General features: G+C 34.6%; 1 long non-coding RNA gene across 1 annotated transcript in view; it reads right to left on the bottom strand.

Annotated features, from left to right (window-relative positions):
- LOC115859326 (uncharacterized) overlaps positions 1 to 19,402 on the bottom strand; it is a 643,056-nt gene that overhangs the window by 50,971 nt on the left and 572,683 nt on the right. The window contains exon 3 of the long non-coding RNA XR_009566433.1: positions 11,975 to 12,040. This is a non-coding gene — a long non-coding RNA (uncharacterized lncRNA). The remainder of the gene's footprint in view (positions 1 to 11,974; positions 12,041 to 19,402) is intronic.

The raw sequence follows: 19,402 nt of genomic DNA on the forward strand, positions 1-19,402 counted from the left end.
CTTAATAATGAGCATTTATTAATGCATACAAAGCTCTAGGGTAAGTATTTTGTGTTCTCTCATTTAATTTTCAAAACATCCCTGTAGGTCATGTACTATTATTATTTCACTTTGTTGTCTTGTAAAAGGAGATAGAGAAAGGTTAGACAATGCCAAAAGATCATAAAGTAGCAAAGGATGAATTGGAAACTGAATCTATCTCTGTCTCCCCAAATGCCCTGCTCTTAATTGCCACAGACAGTCACATGCGGCCAAGAGACTGGGGTAGAGCAGGGTAATTGTTTGCATAAACCTGTATTCCATGTGCTCTTTTCTTTCTTTCTTTTATTTTTTTGAGCTGTAAATTGACTTCATTCAGAAAATAAAGTTTTTAAACTGACATTTTGACTGCCCCCCCACCAATTTTAGGGTTTTTATGGTAATTTTTTCCTCTCTAAATAAAGTAAAAATCAAATACTTTGTGGGGAAAACAAAACATGGATCATAATGAAATGAGTATTAAAATAACATAGGTCTAATGAAAATAGATGAGTATTACTCAAGGTATCCAGTCTTCATTTGTGTTTATTTTCACCATGCCCCCTTTGGTTTATGTTCAAGTTTAGATTTCTTTGTTTTCATGATCAGATTTGAATTAAACATTTTGCTTAGACTGCCCAGTTATTGAGTATAGGGATGTTTGCAGATCAAACAATTATTAGTAGGCTATAGGCTATATGGGAAGAAATCAAAAATGCTCTATAGAGATTCATCTGATGTGATGTTTCTGGTGATTTTTCCACCAGCTTATCGAAGAATCAGTGTATCCTGTAAATAGAAACAATTTGTTATAAACAAATATATAAACTGAATAGATTCAAAAGAGAAAATATAATAAATCTACATGAAATAAATTGATTCAGCAGACTAATAAGCATATCGTCAGAGACGCTTCTAAGAACCCTTAACATTCTTCTTTCCTTTAGAACACCAGCTTTATTAGAAATTAATATGAAAACATGAGGCGAACACTGCTACCAACAATAGTAAAGCTGGTATGGCTTTCAGTTAAACATCCATGATTTGCTTCATTAAACATATTTCGTTGTACTCTCAGGTTTTTAAATATGTCTCCAAGAACATCTCATAATTTTTAAAAGATATTATAAGCTAATTTGCTTCATAGAAAGCATAATTTCTACGCATATTAAGAATGATGCTGCATTTTCAGTAACCATATGTATCCATCAAGAGCTTCCTTAAGACGAGAATCTCCCTGTTCCCAATTCAGCTTCTCATACGCTATGAGGATGATAATTTGAAGTCGGCTTTTGAACATTCACTTTAAATGAAAGTCTCTTAACTGCATAAATAGATTAGCAATCCTTGGGTATCTTATAAGAAGAACTAATTATATGAAACGTGGTAATAAAATGTTAAATGTTTAAAAAGTCCTTTAAACATTAAAAAGGAAAAATCACACGTGTTCTAGGAAGATGAGAGAGAAAACATTCCAGATATCATACTGTAGGTTATATTTGGATACAATCACACCATTCAGATAAGACTTCCTGAGTGAATTTGCATATTTGTGGAGATTCTACCTAAAAATCAGAACATATATTTTTAAAAATTTTATAACAACTTAATTTTTTTGTGTGCATGTATTTTTTTTTAACTTTTTATTTTATATTGGAGTATAGCCAATTAACAATGTTGTGATAGTTTCAGGTGCACAGCAAAGGGACTCAGACATACATATGTATGTATCCATTCTCCCCCAAACTCCCCTACCATCCAGGCGGCCACATAACATTGAGCAGAGGTCCCTGTGCTATACAGTAGGTCCTTGTTCATTATCCATTTTAAATATAGCAGTGTGTACATGTCGATCCCCAAATCCCTGACTATCCCTTCCCCCTGGTAACCATAAGTTCCTTCTCTAAGTCTGTGAGCCTGTGTCTGTTTTGTAAATAGGTTCATATGTATCATTTCTTTTTAGATTCCACATATAAGGGATATCATACAGTATTTCTCTTTCTCTGTCTGACTTCACTCAGTGTGACAATCTAGAATGGATAAAGAAAATGTGGTACATATATGCAATGGAATATTACTCAGAATGAAATAATACCATTTGCAGCAACATGGATGGACCCAGAGATTGTCATACTGAGTGAAGTACGTCAGAACATATATTTTTAATTACACATTATACTTTCTGATCCATTTTACCTACAGTCGTTAAAACCGTATACATTTATAGGAGGGAGGTGCACAAATGTTAAAGCCCTGTTCAGGAGACCTGTGTGAGCTGGTCAGAACTGTTACTAACTTATCCCTTCCTCCTTACTGTGAGCTAGGAGCTTTGAGAACAATTGTGTTGTTTATCTTCTCTTCCTAAATCCACAGGAGGTTTGAGAAAACAAAGCAACTAAAGTCTTTAGAGTCACAAAGGTTTTGAAAATCAAATACAGTCAATTTCAATTGTGATTTAAGCAATTTCAAATGTATCCCCTTCTCCTGCACCTGGTATTGTTTGTTTACCCAACGAATATGATTATCATCTGTCTCATAGTCAGTAACACCAAATTCACTGAGGCCGGAGCCTCAGAGCCATAAGCGAGCAAGTGTGTGAAAAGTAATCAGAGGAAAGAATAAGATTATACGATTTTAGCTCCAGGACCATGGTAAGTAAACAGAATTAGATGCTTTCATTTATCTAGCATCTATGTTTTACACCAAAATATCTCTCTGAGTTTTGTAATACAGTATAAATAAATGAGACATTCTCACACCATTCCAAAGCAAAACAGGCAAACAAAGAAACAAAAACCTAAGTCACTCTGAAATGTACGAAGCATTTTTATACCATTTTTAGGACAAGATGGAGACTATTTTGTGAGTTTAGGCTATTGAATGAGAGCTGCTTAGAAAATTATTCCTCCATTTCAATAATAATAATTTTTTATTCCTATTTTTAAATCAATGATTTTTTTTTGCATTTAGACAAAGGCAATTGCTGTAAAACAAACTCTTTTTAAAAACAACACAACAGCATTATAATTAGTTATTTCTTTTCACTCAAAAAATTCAGTCAATTTAACTGTTTACAGAACAGTTTATATGTTTAACTTCAGTCATTTAAATATAATTTAAAAAGTGACGTAAGAAAGAACATTGAAATAGTCCTGCTTGGGAAGAAATGGATGGCAATTTTAGCTCTAGCAACAAATCCCCAAGAAATCAGTATTCACACGGTGTTATTTTCTGAGCTATATAATAGTTACTGGATTTTGTTTTCCTGTTGTTTGCATGTACAGGTTTCCAAAGTAGTTTTCCACATTGCAAATATCTAGGTAATATAATTCATTATTTACCATGGGTTTTCAGAGAGCAATAGATTTTATTCCTAGATGTCCCTAAGGACGATTCTGATATGCTCTGAGCTCATTTGTTAAAAATATGGCAGGGAACTGGCAGGTAAAATCTTAAAATCGTTATGGCAATGCCTGTCCTCCATCTTTCAAAGTCCCTATTTCCCAAATGAAGCAAATACCAAGAGTGACATGAACCATGAACGTGGCTTTCCAATTGCTGGACTTAGGATTTGTGAAGAAGACTGATTTACATTGTTTGAGCAGTCCTTTCTTATTTTCACCATGATAAACTCTTGAAAAGTGGGGTAGGTATTTTGTAGCACCATCCAACCAAGTTTGAGTGAATGGCTTCCTTCAGCATATTTACTGCAGGAAGCAGACACATCCACTTTGCAGAGTGCTTTCAGAACACCTCCTGCTCTGCTCTGTATAAGGATTAGGAAGCCCAGGTTCTAAGTTACGGTGCTGTGTGATTGTGGTCAGAACAGTCTCCATGTGCTTTAGCTTCTCATTAGTAAAAGCAGCGGAAAGGAAGATAGCTCTAAGCCACTAGTTCATTTTGAGACTTTTAACTGGAAGGGTTTGAAAATCAGAAACTTCTTTTTTATCTTATTCACAACTTTGTGTTGACTTGAATAGGATAAAGAAAACCATGAAGGATTGATGTCAAAGAGGTATGCGGTAGGCTTCTCCTTTGCTTTGATGTTGTTGGTTGCTGGTAAGGGAAGCAAAAGCATCTCAGGGTTTGTAACCACCAATGGATCAATATCAGCTGCTTGATTCCTCTCTCACTGTCTCTGTGAGTTGCTGCCCAGATTAGAATCTGATACAAAAATTAGTCATGGTGTGACATTCAGAGGCAAATATAGATGTTAGAAGATATAAATACACTGAGCACTGACAGAGGAATATATACATAACATTGTATTTCCTTTATACATTCAAATTAATTAATTGATAGTAGTTGGAATACATGAAAAAAGAAGGATTTAGGCCTGGGGTGTCAATGTATATCATTTTACAATAAGTCCCTGTATTCAAGATGAACCCTTTATGTAATTATTTACATATTTTAGCAATCAAACTGAACAGAAGTCTTGGTAATTTCCAAATTGCATTTTTCAAGTCTAAGCTCTACCTACGACTATTATGTCTAAATCTTAAAGTTGAAGTATGGGGAGGGAGAAGATGCAAGACTATTTTACTTGCAGACAGAATTAAGGATAGAAAGTCCAAGGTGACTCTAAAGGCAGGAGTGAGAGGAAGATGAATGTGTTTGAACACATTCATTGTAAGAGAGGGAAAAAAATGGGAAGGAGAAAAAAGGCAGGAGAGACAAGAGGGTGAGAAGTAATGCATCTTAGTAAATTATCAAAAGTGCTAAAGGCAAAGTAATCTTGAGCCGTGACCTACTCGCAAGAACCTATTATTTAAGTTTTTCCTTCTACTCTAAAGTGAATTTTCCTGCAGGGTCAATTTATTATGTATTTTATCTTCTCAGTTTTTAATCTAGTTATTCTAATTGTGATGATGCTTTATGTCTCTCCCTACCTCTCCAATAAATATTCAGAGATAAAGGTACTACATTCTTAACCAAATGTTGTTCAGTTATTTCCTTGATTAATCTAAGTACAAATTTAGAACATATATTATGGTTGTCAGTTTTACATTATGTAAAAATAAAAATGTGTCAAATTCAGTAGGCACAGCAATAAATGTTTGAGTGATTTGATGAATAAAAAAAATCTGCCTGACGTCAGTAAACATAGAAAAATTAACAGTGAGAATCTTCATATTAACTGTTCACATTTTACTGTGACTTTGTGTAAACATCTTACTAAGAAATGATGAAACACAGTATCAGCATTTATCACCTGTCCATAATTCATTAGTCTAACTCAGAGTTTGGCAAACAGCCTGTTGGCTAAATCTATCCTACTGTCTGTTTTTATAAAGTTTTATTGGAATACAGCCATGCTTATTCATGGGGCCTTTCGCGCTACTACAGCAGAATAAGGTGGCTGAGACCACTTTTATGGCCAGCAAAGCCTAAAAGATTTAGAGACGTACCTCTAAGATGCTATGAGTTTGGTTCCAGACCATGGCAATAAAGTGAATATTGCAATAAAGCGAGTCACACAATTTTTTTGGTTCCAGAGAGCATATAAAAGTTATGTTTATACTATATTGTACTCTATAAAATGTGCAGTGCATTATGTCTAAAAAGACCAATGTTCATACCTTATGTCTAAAAAATACTTTTTTTGCTAAAAAAGTGTTAACCATCATCAGAGCCTTCAGTGAATCACAGTAGTGACATCAAAGATCACTGATCACAGGTCACCATAACAAATATGACAATAAAAAACTTGGACATATTGTAAGAATTACCAAAATGTGACACAGAGACATGAAGTGAGCAAATACTGTTGGAAAAATGGAGCCCATAGACTTTCTTGATGCAGGGGTGCCACGAACCTACAATTTGAAAACATGGAAAATCTGGGAAGCACAATAAAATGAAGCACAATAGGGGCTTCCGTGGTGGTGCAGTGGTTGAGAGTCCGCCTGCCGATGCAGGGGACACGGGTTCGTGCCCCGGTCCGGGAAGATCCCACATGCCACAGTGCAGCTGGGCCCGTGAGCCATGGCCGCTGAGCCTGCGCGTCCGGAGCCTCTGCTCCGCAACGGGAGAGGCCACAACAGTGAGGCCCGCGTACCGCAAAAAAAAAAAAAAAAAAAAAGAAGCACAATAAATAAGGTATGCCTGTACTGTCTGATCGTTTACAGAAAAGGTTTGTTGACCTCTGACAGCTACTATGCACAGGAGGGTTCTCTTTGTCCTGACTGTGGCTCTAACTGATTCAGGCCAGAAAATATGCCAAGGGGTTTGGCAGTGGCATTTTTACCACAACAGTTACATTATTGATAGCTCACTGTGAGCCGGAATGGTCTAAGCAGTGTACATAAATAATAACACTTAATCCTTGTAATAATGAGATAAATATTATCACTATGGCCATCTTAGAGGTGAGGCAACCAGAGAGATTTTGTGACTCACCGTCAGTGTGTTGAAGCCAGGAATGGACCCTGAGTAATTTGATGCTGAACTTAAAAAAAAAAATAACAGAGAGATTTGAGTAAAAGTTATTTTGGGGACTTCCCTGGTGGAGCAGTGGATAAGACTCCGCCCTCCCAAGGTAGGAGGCCCGGGTTCGATCCTTGGTCAGGGAACTAGATCCCACATGCATGCCACAACTAAGAGTTCATATGCCACAACTAAGGAGCCTTCCTGCCACAACTAAGACCTGGTGCAACCAAATAAATAAATAAATATTTTTTAAAAAGTTATTGTGTATCCTCATGTTTTTCCTATTTTGCTGTCTTACAACACTTGCAGCTGGGACTAGACAACACAGAAAACACAGTCAAGAGTCTTTTTGAGAAAGGATTATGGGAGGGCGAAGACTAGGCTGCTGTGACAGAGATGACCCAGAGAAAAGTGAAGTTCATTCCCTCACTTCTAACAATCCCAAGGTGAGTGGTGCGGGTGGATCGATGGCTCTTTTCCACACTGCCCTTCAGAGAATCAGAACTACTCCCATCCATGGCTCTGCCATGTTCTAGGGGGTTGATGTGTCTGCATGGCAGAAGATGAGTGACAGTCATGCCCCTTCTGTCTGCAGATGTTGAAGAGTGTGTAAGAGCACACATCTGCTGTCCCAGAACCCATACCTAGTTGTGGTACATGTGACTTCAGCTCACAGACATTCAGGAGAATTTAGTCATCTGGTATCCTCCTGCCTGCAAAGAAGACTGGAATATTTAGGCTCCAGCTGAGCAGCCATGTGACCAGCCATGACCCTATTTCTGTGGGAGAGAGATGGATTTGGGGTTGACAAATGGCAATTTTCTTAAGAGCAAAAGAGTAAAAATTTTATCTTTTTAAGGTTTTTCAGTGGCATAACTGGTCCATCTGACTTTTGGTTCAGTTGTTCTTGAGCAGGAAAACTTTCATGATAGTTTATGAGGGGGAGAAAAAGCAAATGGACTGTTGAGTTTTAACTGGAAGAGGATCAGAGTGTGGGCCTTTCCTTGGGTCATCTCCAGAGAACATCCTTGGGTTATCCATCCGCTGTTCTACTTTGATTTTCAAAGCTCTATTATTATTACCTTTTTCCATCTCTCTGTGATCTCGATTTTTTTCGAAATACTTAATCTTATTAGACTACAGTAATGTGAAGTATACAAATATGTATTTTTAGCAAGTGTGTATCAATATATTTATAGTCTTCATATCTAACTTGTTTACTAAAATTATATTAAGTGATATTTATAGTTTATATTTCTTATGTGTCAGGAAGTTTTAAGATACTGATGGTGACTTTTCTTCTTATTTTCAATCTAATTCTTATTGTTCTACTGTATTTTAATTCTTACTGTGCATTAGCAAAACAGATTATTAGAACTGAGTATTTGGGAGCTGGAAAAGTGTGAAAAAGCTTCATAGAGATCAAAACAGAAATGAGTTGAGTCTTGAAGGGAAAATAAAACTAACAACTAAATATATGTGCAATATACACACATATGCACACATTTTCTAAGGGAAATTAAAAAGCTCTATAGTAATGAATATTACAGAGTACCAGTGACTTTATATCTGAATTTCATTTTCCTCTGATTAAAGTGACATTTTCCTTTGCCTAAGTAAGCTTAACCTGAAACTGTCTACATGAAATCATGTAACTATGGATCTCTCCTCCAAATCAGTGGAAGCTGCTTGATTATCTTGCTTTTCCAGGCATTGCATCTCTCCCATTTCCCTCTGCAGGCTCTTGGAGAAGTCAATGAAAATAAATGTATGAGTTGATACTTTCTTTTCTTCCTTTGATGTATACAGTGAGATACTCACAATGTAGCAACCCTTATACTTTTAAAAGAGAGAATCCTGGTGGGAAAAAAAACCCTGAGGTATGCATCCCTGTAAAGCAAACTGTGCTTTAATTTGTTTCTTTGTTTTCTTTTTTAACATCTTTATTGGGGTATAATTGCTTCACAATGGTGTGTTAGTTTCTGCTTTATAACAAAGTGAATCAGCTATACATACGTTCCCAAATCTCTTCCCTCTTGCGTCTCCTGTTTTCTAACTGTTGAGAGGCATTTGAAAATACGTGGAGTGCTTAGATTAGAAAATACGTGGAGTGCATAGATTTCTATGCCTGGTAATTATTTCCCAGGTCAGGGTCAGATATGACAAAGTCCTGCAACAGAGAAAGAGGCTCGCAGGTGCACATCAAGAGACTGGCTTGCCTAGGATGCCGGAAGCACTGGTGTGGACGCTTGAGTAGAGTTAAGCTCTCCGGCCCAGGATGCCTCATTGGTCGGGTGGGAAAGAGCCGGGTATGGAAGTCAAGGAACTACCTTAAGGATTCAGTGAAATGATCCATGCAGAGTGCTTCGTGTTTGGCTCAGAATAAGCAGTGCATATTCTTAACCCTTGGAGTAAATTTCTAACATATTTTTGTAAAGCAGCAACGATCATACTTCACAGGTTCCTTCTAAGGCTTTAAAGATTATTATTGCTATAAAGTATCTCACCCTTGGTAGGTTGCAGATATTCTTATTCTCACCAGTCTCCACAGTTTTAATATTTTAGTTCTATATTTTTTAAAGGGCCTTCGATTTCTGAAAACAAAGTACACGTTTATGGTTTTGCATTTCTGACTTCTGTTTAATACTACATTAGTGTGTTCTCCTCATCACCTGCTGGAATTTCTTCAACCCATCAGAATCTTCTTTGTAGTTCTCCTCCTTCCACCTAGTAATGCTCAGTCCCTATATTCTGGGTTGGAAGCTGTGATATTACTTACTAAATCATCCTCTCTGTTCCCCAGTTATTCTCCTAAAAAATATCCTTTAGGGTGTTTTGGGGTTTTTTTTCCCCCCTTTTAATCTGTCCTCTTACCTTCTCTCTTTAGATAACATGTCATATATGTCTTGGGAAAGTTTCCTTTTACTGACTCAAAATTTGTGATTTTACTTTTTTAAAGACTTTGTATTTCACCCTCTCTCAAAAATCCATTTTAACTCAGATTTCTAACCCCCAAATTCACAATTGCTTAATTTTCAAAGGCTTTCTTGTGACATCTTAATAGAAAGAAGAAAAGATGGAAGAGGTAACATTCAAAATGTGTTATTTGGATTCTCAAGATTAGACCCATTATTCTAGAATTTCCTGAAATATGCATAGAAGTTCTTTGGAGAACCCATTCCTTTATGATTTTGTGAAACAGTTTTCATTGCTTTTTGGTATCTGTTGATCTAGAAATTACTCAAATATAGTGTGGACTTTTATATTTATGATAATATACAATTCAACTGAATATCTGAATAAATACATCACAATTTACTCAGAATTTTAAAAATTTACTATGCCTCAATGGCAGTTACAGCCAAGGTCCTTCCTCAATTACAATTGACTGTGATATTTTTCAAGAAAATAATTTTGCAGTTTTACATACAATGATGTATAGTATCTTTATGCAGTACTGGTTTTAAGTGTGATTATTTAAATTATTTTTAATATCATTACTTTCTAAGTATTCCAAGTGTTTTACTACATATATCAAAATATTTGAATTATTTTTTGATATTTAAGTATTTTTCTTTCTCATTCTGCTTGATTAAATATTCTTACATTCCAACCAATGCCAAAACTTAGCCCAGTTTTTCTTCCCTTTATCTTAACTACTTTTCTGTAAATGGGAATAATAATAATATAAACCTCAAATGTTGAATTCAGTATTAAAACTAATGCATATAAGTTGCATAGCATAGTGACTTGTATAAACCAGGCAATCTGTAACGATTTTGATGTAGAAAGTATAATCAATTCTATCAGTTTTATTCATGAGGGTTACAGAGTCATGACCCAAGCACCTCCCAAAGGCCTCACTTCCTAAATACCATCATGTGGGGCATTAGGATTTCATCATATGAGTTTGGGGAGGATGCAAACACTCAGACCATAGCAGATTCCTTACTCTGTTGTTGGAAATATAAAGTCTAAGTTGCACTAATCTACTAAAAAACACCTAAATCGATGATTTTCTAAATTTTTACACTTTATAGGTTTTGAAATCTGCTTCCTTCACATTTGTAGTTTCATCATTTTTAAAGTGTACAGTTAGTATCTGAACTCTTTATTTTGCTTTATATTTTTTTCTTAGAAAATAGCAGAGAACCATCTGAATGAAACATAAAATTAATAATAAACTGTTCCAAAAATTCAAATGGAGAAAAATGTCAGCTACGTAGGCCTCAAGAATAGTCGGAACTTTAAAAAATATCTATTTATTCTTTTTGGCCAGGGGAAGCAGTAATGGTAACAGAACATCTATATGGTTAACGATGAAACACATAAATAGAAACTAGAATCACCTTGTAGTATTCAAATCCCTGCTATACCCACCACTTATATTGTTTTTGGCTTTTGTTTCTTCAACTATAAAATAGTGGCTACAATATTATTTCCCTCATAAATTCTTGTGCAAATTAAATAAATTAATATAAACAAGGTGCTTAAAATAGTATCTAGCACATAATAAGCACTCAGCAATGTTACATATTATCCATGATATTGAAAATAAAATATAATATAAAATTTGATAATGATATTTGGACATTTTTGAAAAATGAAAATCAACCATGATCTGCCATCAATGTTTAAAGGGACAGAAATAAAATAATGATATTATTGGAATTATTTTGCTTTTCTAACACTTAACAGTGATTTTCTGTCTTTCATTCCTTGCTTGGACAAGAAAATCAGTTAATTTTTCAGCTTAGCCGTTTCCTTCTCTCCTTAAATAAATATATTCGATGAAATTAAGTTATGAAAAAGGAAGTAAAATTCCAACTGAGACTGGTATTGAACTTAATTCTCTAAACAAACAAACAAGAAAAAAACGAAGAAATACATAAGGGTAATAACTTTCTAAGTAAATACTGAAACTTTCTGCTCTGGTTAAAATATAATTATATTCAGGAAGTAAAAATTATACTGCCTTTCAATACACAGTATTTTTTCTTTAAACATCTTTATTGGAGTATAATTGCTTTAAAATGGTGTGTTAGTTTCTGCTCTCTAACACAGTGAATCAGCAATACATATACATATATCCCCATATCTCCTCCCTCTTGTGTCTCCCTCTCACTCTCCCTATCCCACCCCTCTAGGTGGTCACAAAGCACGAAGCTGATCTCCCTGTGCTATGTGGCTGCTTCCCACTAGCTATCGATTTTACATTTCAATACAGTATTTTGATAGTATTATTTTATCTCCAAAACACGTAAGTGCACTGTCCAACTCTCCAGAACGAAAAAGAAAAATACATACTGAGAGCAGAAATATTGGTATAAAAGTTCAAACTGGTAGACCATTTATTCAGTACTGAAAGCAAGTGAGTTGTAATAGCCTCCAGTCTTGGCAGTGCGAGCACTAAAGGAAAACGCAGCGGAACCAGAGGAAATGAGGTCATGCAAGAGGGCAAAGGACAAAGATTAACAGTCACCGTTGCTGGGTAACAACAGGAGGGATTCGCAAAGACACTTACAATTCCATCAGTCTGGTCTTGTTTTCTTTCATCATGTACTCATTCTGGATAAACACAGTGCTCATTCTGGGAGAACATGAAAAACAAAAGAATACAAATGAATATATTGTGTCCATTATATAAAACATTTTATAATTCACCAAAGCAACAGTTGTTCCTTCTTTGTGAAAGTACTGAAGATATACTAAACTATTAATAAAAATCATTTTTCTTTAGCTTAAGTTCTGTTTTTTATCTAGAATATACAGAATCAAGAGTGAAAGATTTAACATGATAAACCATGTCATTTGAATGCAACCCCAGTTTATTACTGCACACTATGAAAAAATAACAAAGCTTAATGCTAAAATATAGATACTCCAGTGAAATAAAAGAAAAATGCATTTTATATGTATGAAAAACAATATTTACCTAATAAAATCCTGGAATGGAATAGGTGCAAAAACAGTAAAATAGGCACTGAAGAGAATAAGTTTTGAATACAGAAAGTATACTGAATATAGAAATATTCAGCATATATATAGATTTTCTTGAACGATTAGCATATAAAGCTGTATGCTTATATGTATGTGAACTGTATCGCTGATTTACAGTTTTTGATAATGACCAGGAAAAAAAATCACATTTCACCACATTTCCTAAATTCTTCTCACGTCTTTCTACTCCATCGTTTACACGTTTGAGATAATACAAGCCACATGGCATTGTTTTTAAATGAGAGAAATAAAAAGGGAATAGTAAAAACTTAATCTCACGAAGTATCTCTAAAACACACTTTAGCAGTTTTCTGACAATGTGAAGAGAATTTCTGCCTCATACGAAGCGTGTATCACGATTACCCACTAATTTAATGCTAAGCTAATTTAGTAGCTATGTTTTCAGATCAGAGCAACTTTGCACAGTATCATGTAGGTATTACATTTTCCTTCTAAGCGTCACTCAATGAGTTCTTTTAATAATGAAATATTATTTTAAAGGTAAACAATGGGTACAAATATCATTTGTAAAAACAAATAAGGCAATTAAAAATAATGGTTCCTAACAGACTGAAGTATTAGTAGAGTGCAGTTGGTCACAAGAGAAGAGGGAAGAAGCTGTTGGTGCTCAAAGGAAGGTAAATGTGAGCAACAGTGAGCTAGTACAGGAAGGAGTGCAAGTAAAGTCTTGCCATGTGTCCTCGTCTGAGCACAGAGGGATGTGAACTTTGGTCTCTCCTGGGCACTAGAGGCTCAGAGAGTGGATGGCTGTGAATTTTCATCTGAAGCCAGACAGGAAGCCACAGAACGATGACAAAAGAAAGTCAAAGTGACTATTGCCTCAAATTCATTGTGCTTGCAATTACGCAACTCTTGAAAACATGACACTGCTTGATATTTTTTAAAACTCTGTATTTTACAATGCTTTTTCCCCCCAATTTTTATCATGGCTATTTTAAACACACAGAAAAATAGAATGATAAAATGAATGTCCCTGTTAACTCTATTTGATAATTGTTAACATTTTACCATATTTGCTTCATCCTTTCTGGCTTGATTTCATCTAGAATCAGAACAGCCTTATTTGTCAGTTTTTCCTTCTCTGTGTATTTAATAAATGGTAATTGCTCACTTATCACACCATTATTGACTAATATCTTTATCATGCAAGTTTTATGATTCAAGGAGCTGTAAGTATTACTTTAAAAGCTTCGGGATTTTTAGAGAGATTTTCCAACAAGTGTTAGTATAACATAAGTGCAATCTCCATCTAAAGTAGTATTGGCCTCTCTTTGAATGTTTTATGAACTGGAGCTTTTTATTTTCTTCTCTGAAAATGTTCATTCATAGAAACAATTAAGCATGCCTTCCATGATCGGATCTTTCATGGATTGCTATATCTCAACACACTATCATTTGCTCATTTATCTCAACTGTATGCCCTTAGCTAGGCCTGTTAGACTCCTTTAATTTTTTCACAAGCTTTTCCTCTTTCTTAGAAAGATATTATTCAAATAGTCTCCTATCAATAGACATTTGTGTTGTTTTCATTATTTTTCTATTACAGATAGGGCTACAATTATTAATCTTGCTCATATGTAATTTTATTCTCATGAAGGTATATCCTTGGAATTGATTTCCAGAAATGCACTGACTGGGTCCAAAGCTAAATGTACTATAATTTGTAAGATATTGACAAAATTCCCTCCCTGCAGTTGTACCGTTTGCCTGTTTCCTCAACACTTGCCAACAGAAAGAGAAATGTTATCTAAAATTAATGCTAGTTTTAATTTGCATTTTTAATTTGCATTTACCTTTTCATGAGGGGAGGGTGGCAAGAGCCTTGGTCCAAAGATGTCAATAATACCATGGTACTGGGAGGTGAAATGACTACTCACAAATTCTCTACACAATAGACCAACAACAGAATGCTCTCCAAGAGCATCCTCTGGCATCAGAAGAGCTGTGTGTTTTACTATCATTATATTTAGAATTTATACTTATTGTTTATTAAGTGATTTATGAATTTTGTTAGATGTTATTTAATATTATATAAATAAGATAGATTTTCAAAGCATTTAGCAGCTTTTTCGTTAAGGTGGTTTTGAGTTGACAGCCATATAACAGGTACTCTTCAGTATTCCCTCATGGATCTTTTCATTTTCAGAGTGATTCACCAAATAAAGTTTTATATAACCTCACCTTGCATCTGAAAGCACTGTTAGCCCATCTTTGAATGCTTTATTGCCAAAGACTTCTTGCTTCTCATCCTAAAGTTTCTCATGCATGAAAAAATCAAGCATGTTCTTTATGCTCAAGTCACTCATCGTTCACATATTTCAATTCACTATCATTTGCCCCAATTTTTATTTATAATATAAGCACTTTTCTAGGCTGTGAGACTCACATTTTCTTCACAAGTTTTTTCTCTTTCATAGATGATATTTTCGCTGCATATTGTGGGAAAATGATGGTGATTATGCATAATATTTTAAAGAACGCAATCCAATTCAGAGTACAGCCGATTATCTATTTGGATGATGAATTTTTAGGAAAACTGGTGTTGTCATTATAACAAATAATAACTTCATGTAAATTCAACTAGCAAAGGATATCTTTATTATCTCAATAATATCGACTAAAATTTCATTATTTTAAATTAAGTTTTTAACATCTTATTTGATTTTAAAATTGTCTAGAATATATTCGCTGCATGACAAATTACCCCACAATTTAGCAGCTTAAAAATTCATTTTATTTTACTCATGCTTTTGTGTACTAGGTATTTGAAGGTTCTAGCTGAGCACACTTCAGGTGTCTCATATAGCTGTAATCAGATGTCGTCTCGGACAGCAGTGATCTGAAGGTTTGGCTCAGCTAGATATTCCAGAATGGGTCATTGCAATGCTGGCAATCGACGCTGGCTGTCTGCTGGAAGCTCACCTGGGCTATTGACCGGATCACCTGCACATGGCTTATTAACCATGGCAGTAGGGGGAGATACTGTTTCAACCATCTTTGGAAAGGACCATCTGCCACGTTAAGCTCCTATCGGTATGTATTTAATATTATCACATTAAACCAACACATTAGAAAGACAAAGACATGTGTATGTATATATATATATACATACACATATCTTGATTTACACCTTCCTTAGGGCTGAGGAACATGGGTACACTGCTTTGCTGTATCTCCTGACTGCTGCAGTGATTAGTCAGTTCATTTCTAACTTGATCATGATTTTTTCCCATGTAACTGATGACTTGAACTACTGTTGTATCTTTCTATCCCTTCCTGAAATTTGAACCGAACAGGCAAATACATGTAACTGTCAACATAAATGCAAATGATTAGTTTTCCTATAAAATAATGGCATAGTTATCAATATTGCAAAGCATAGAAAGGATTTATACTTAATTCAGATGAGTCATTGCATCTAGAGGAGTTTTGGGATAAGAGTGGATGGGGCAAAATGTTATCCAGTCTCTTCTGTAATGTATATTGTTTTTGGAAATTCTGGGTTATGAGAACACATTTTAGTTTAGCTACTCTCTTTGTATGTACTTTCAAAAATTTTCAATATAACATGGAACGTTTACAGTTATAATAGTAATAACTGTGTATAATATTTTTTTCTTTAACACATACAATTTCACTTTTTAAATACAAGGTATAATTTAAATTATATATTACCTTATTTTCATTTTGCTTGCTTTTTAAATAAATATGTATTTTGTTTAAAATTACTATTTCCATGTATTAGAAATATAATTACCAAATATTTCGATAAAATAATTGGTATTATATTTTAAATTTAATCCTGTAAAAATATTATACATATATTTTACAGACGATTTCTATCAAAATAACTGCAAGTAGAATGATATTATTTTTCCACTTTTATCATTTCAACCTTAGCAGTCATGGCTCCTTGAGTTTGAGTACATTTCTTCCCTCTAATCTGCAAAACTTTCAGAATCAGAAGAGTCAGACTAATGACAATAATGAGACTCCTGTCTGGAAAGCACTGATAATGCTCCATGTGCATTAATGACATCCATGTAACTGAACACTGTGAGACTTAAATGGATCTTGGAACCATAAAACTGTAGCAAGCAATTTCCCATTTTTCTGCCGTGTGGAATGGTGCTTCTTAGCAGTATTTACCTCCTATGAGCTTCTGAATTCAATATGCATGGAAAAGCAGATCATATTTAATAGGGTCACTTTATTAGTTTAAGAGCTAAAATGTTATCCTAACTGAATACTGATCTGTTCTCAAATATATAAATATAAATAACTTCCTCTAGAGGGGTCATTCTGATCAATATTGAGTCTGACATGGGCTCTTTTCATAGAGGTAATGGAATAATGGTGAAAGGTGCTATAAGCCCAGAATTTTAACTGAGTTAATGGTAGCTAGTTCTCCAGAACCCAGAGGAAAACAGAAAATGACCGAGAAAGGCAGGGCAAAGTAAAGTTTAATTCCACAAATGGTAGTAATTTAGTAAATAGTTTGTAGCATTATTTAGGATGTGTCCAAATACATTTTAGCCTTTAAACATGAATGTCCAACAGATTTTTTACATTCTTTGTATACCTTTCCAAATGAGTTATTTTGGTAATACCATCTCCTCATCTATAACCCACTGCATATTTTAGACCAAGTATTAAGAGTAATTCTTAATTAGAGAAAAGGGCTGGTGTTGACACTGCACTGTCCAGGTCCTCCATCATCTAATAATAACAGTGGACATTTATAGAGTGCTTATTAGGTGCCATATCTGATCCACAGTTCAACGCATTTTATATACATTCTTATCCACTCAAATTTTAAAACAGATTGTAATATTTGGCAAGGTACACAGCTGCGATTTTTGCCATGCAAATTCAAACTGAAATCCAAGTCTGAACTATTGCTTCACACTATCCCTCTAGTTTCTTTATTAATTCCCAAGTCCCAGAATTATATTTCCCACAACTAGACAATTAACCGTCTGCCCTTCTCTTTCTACTTGAATTTCTGAAGAGTCTACCCCTGCCATTATCTTCAAATTTCACCCAAAGTCTTTGGACCCCTTATCTTCAGTTCTAGTGCAGGTCTTTCACCCTTGGTCTGCTCTTATAGTCATGCATCCAAATCGTACCATCACTTGGCTAACTGGCCATTGTCTCAAAGTGAACACACTTCAGATCAAATACATTTTCTAATTTCTGCAGTACTATTTTTTCTATTCATTAACATTTTTTAATCAACACCACACAGTTTCAAAAATCTCTGTATTATTTCTAAATAGCTTAAGGTGGAAAGAGACTTGGAGAATAATCCTGGGTTTAATGCATGACTCTAGCCATGATTGGGTTTATAATATCTACCAGGCAAAGTTCATGCTCTCATGGAACTTAGTATACTATAATCGGAGAAATAGATTTGAAACATGTATATATACAAATATCTGTAAAATTAAAACATAATACTTGCTATATATGAAAATTTCACAATTCTGTCATATAGCACAACAAGCGGACTTTAAAATGAAAATAGTGCAACAAGGGAAGATATTAAGAGGATTTAATATTTAGTATGGGGAGGTATCATATAACATATCTCAAGGCAGTAACATCTAAACTGCGACTTGAGTGATGACTACAAATTCAGTGAATTCAGTAGGTGGTCAGTGTGTGTTTGTGTGTGTGTGTCTTTAGTTGGATAAGTTGAAAAGAGAGCTGAAGAATGACTCCCTGGTATTTTCCTTGCACAATTCATTTCATGAATGGTGGTGCCTTTCACTCAGCACTGGAGAGGATACAATTTTAGAGTAAAATTGTGATATGAGGCAACAATAATTTTTTCCTAAAATGATATTTTTTTCACATATATTCTACTGTTAAAATTCTTCTCCAGGCTATCATCTTGTGTCTAGATGACTTAACATAGCCAACTCACTTTTAATTTTAAGTTTTCCTCATCTGCCACTTTCATATCCCTAAACATACAATTTGATACGATTTGACCTACAGAACCTATACAGATTTCTATTATTTTAGGGAAAGAATATATGTTTTCTTTCAGTGTCCTTGAACAATTAATCTTGAATGAACTGTGTCCTCAGGATCTTAGATCTTCTCTAAGCCACATGGCTGAAATAACACTGATATTTTTACTTCTTAATATATACTAAACTTATCCCTTTGCACCAGGAACTGACCCAGGCTTTTAATGTTGTGGAACAGCTCTCTTTCTTCTGTTCACTTGCCTCTTCTTTCCTTAGGGAAGACATATTCATCCCTCAGGTTTCAGGTTATATATCTTTGAGGCATTTTGATTCATTCTGCCCAATCTCAATTATACTCCCTTATCATACCTTGAGTTTTCTTTGATAGCAATCATTACTATAGTTTATAATTATGCATTTATTTGTATATTTATGTTTAAAGTCTATTTTCTCCAACTAGAATATAACTGAGCACCATGAGAAAAGAATCTAACTGTTGTGTTACCAGTGTCCAGCACATACCAGGGACTCAATAATAGTGGAAGAAGCTTGAGATAGGCATATTTTATGTTCCCTTCATGCATAACATGTGCTTCTTCATATTTCTGTGGGTTTGATTATATGAATTTTTTTGTCAGAAATATCCTCTCATCCTTTTGCCCATTCTCCTATCCATGCTTTAAAATTCAAACCAAGATTAGAGGCTTCATAATATCTAACACAGATGTCTCAAGCATAGTTTCTTTCTACCAATTTCTATGGCGCTTGCAGTCTCTGTCATATAATTAAATAATTATCCATATGTTGTCCTCCAATTGTTCCCTTGCCAAAACTATGAACACGTGGTTGATGTCCTATGTATTCTACATACTTTTGCACGTCTCTCAATACCTGCAGAACTACTTTGGATAAATGGTGCTTTATAATAATCTTTATTTTAATTAAAAAATAAA

Source organism: Globicephala melas, chromosome 13, assembly GCF_963455315.2.
Source record: "Globicephala melas chromosome 13, mGloMel1.2, whole genome shotgun sequence".
Classification (NCBI taxonomy): domain Eukaryota; kingdom Metazoa; phylum Chordata; class Mammalia; order Artiodactyla; family Delphinidae; genus Globicephala; species Globicephala melas.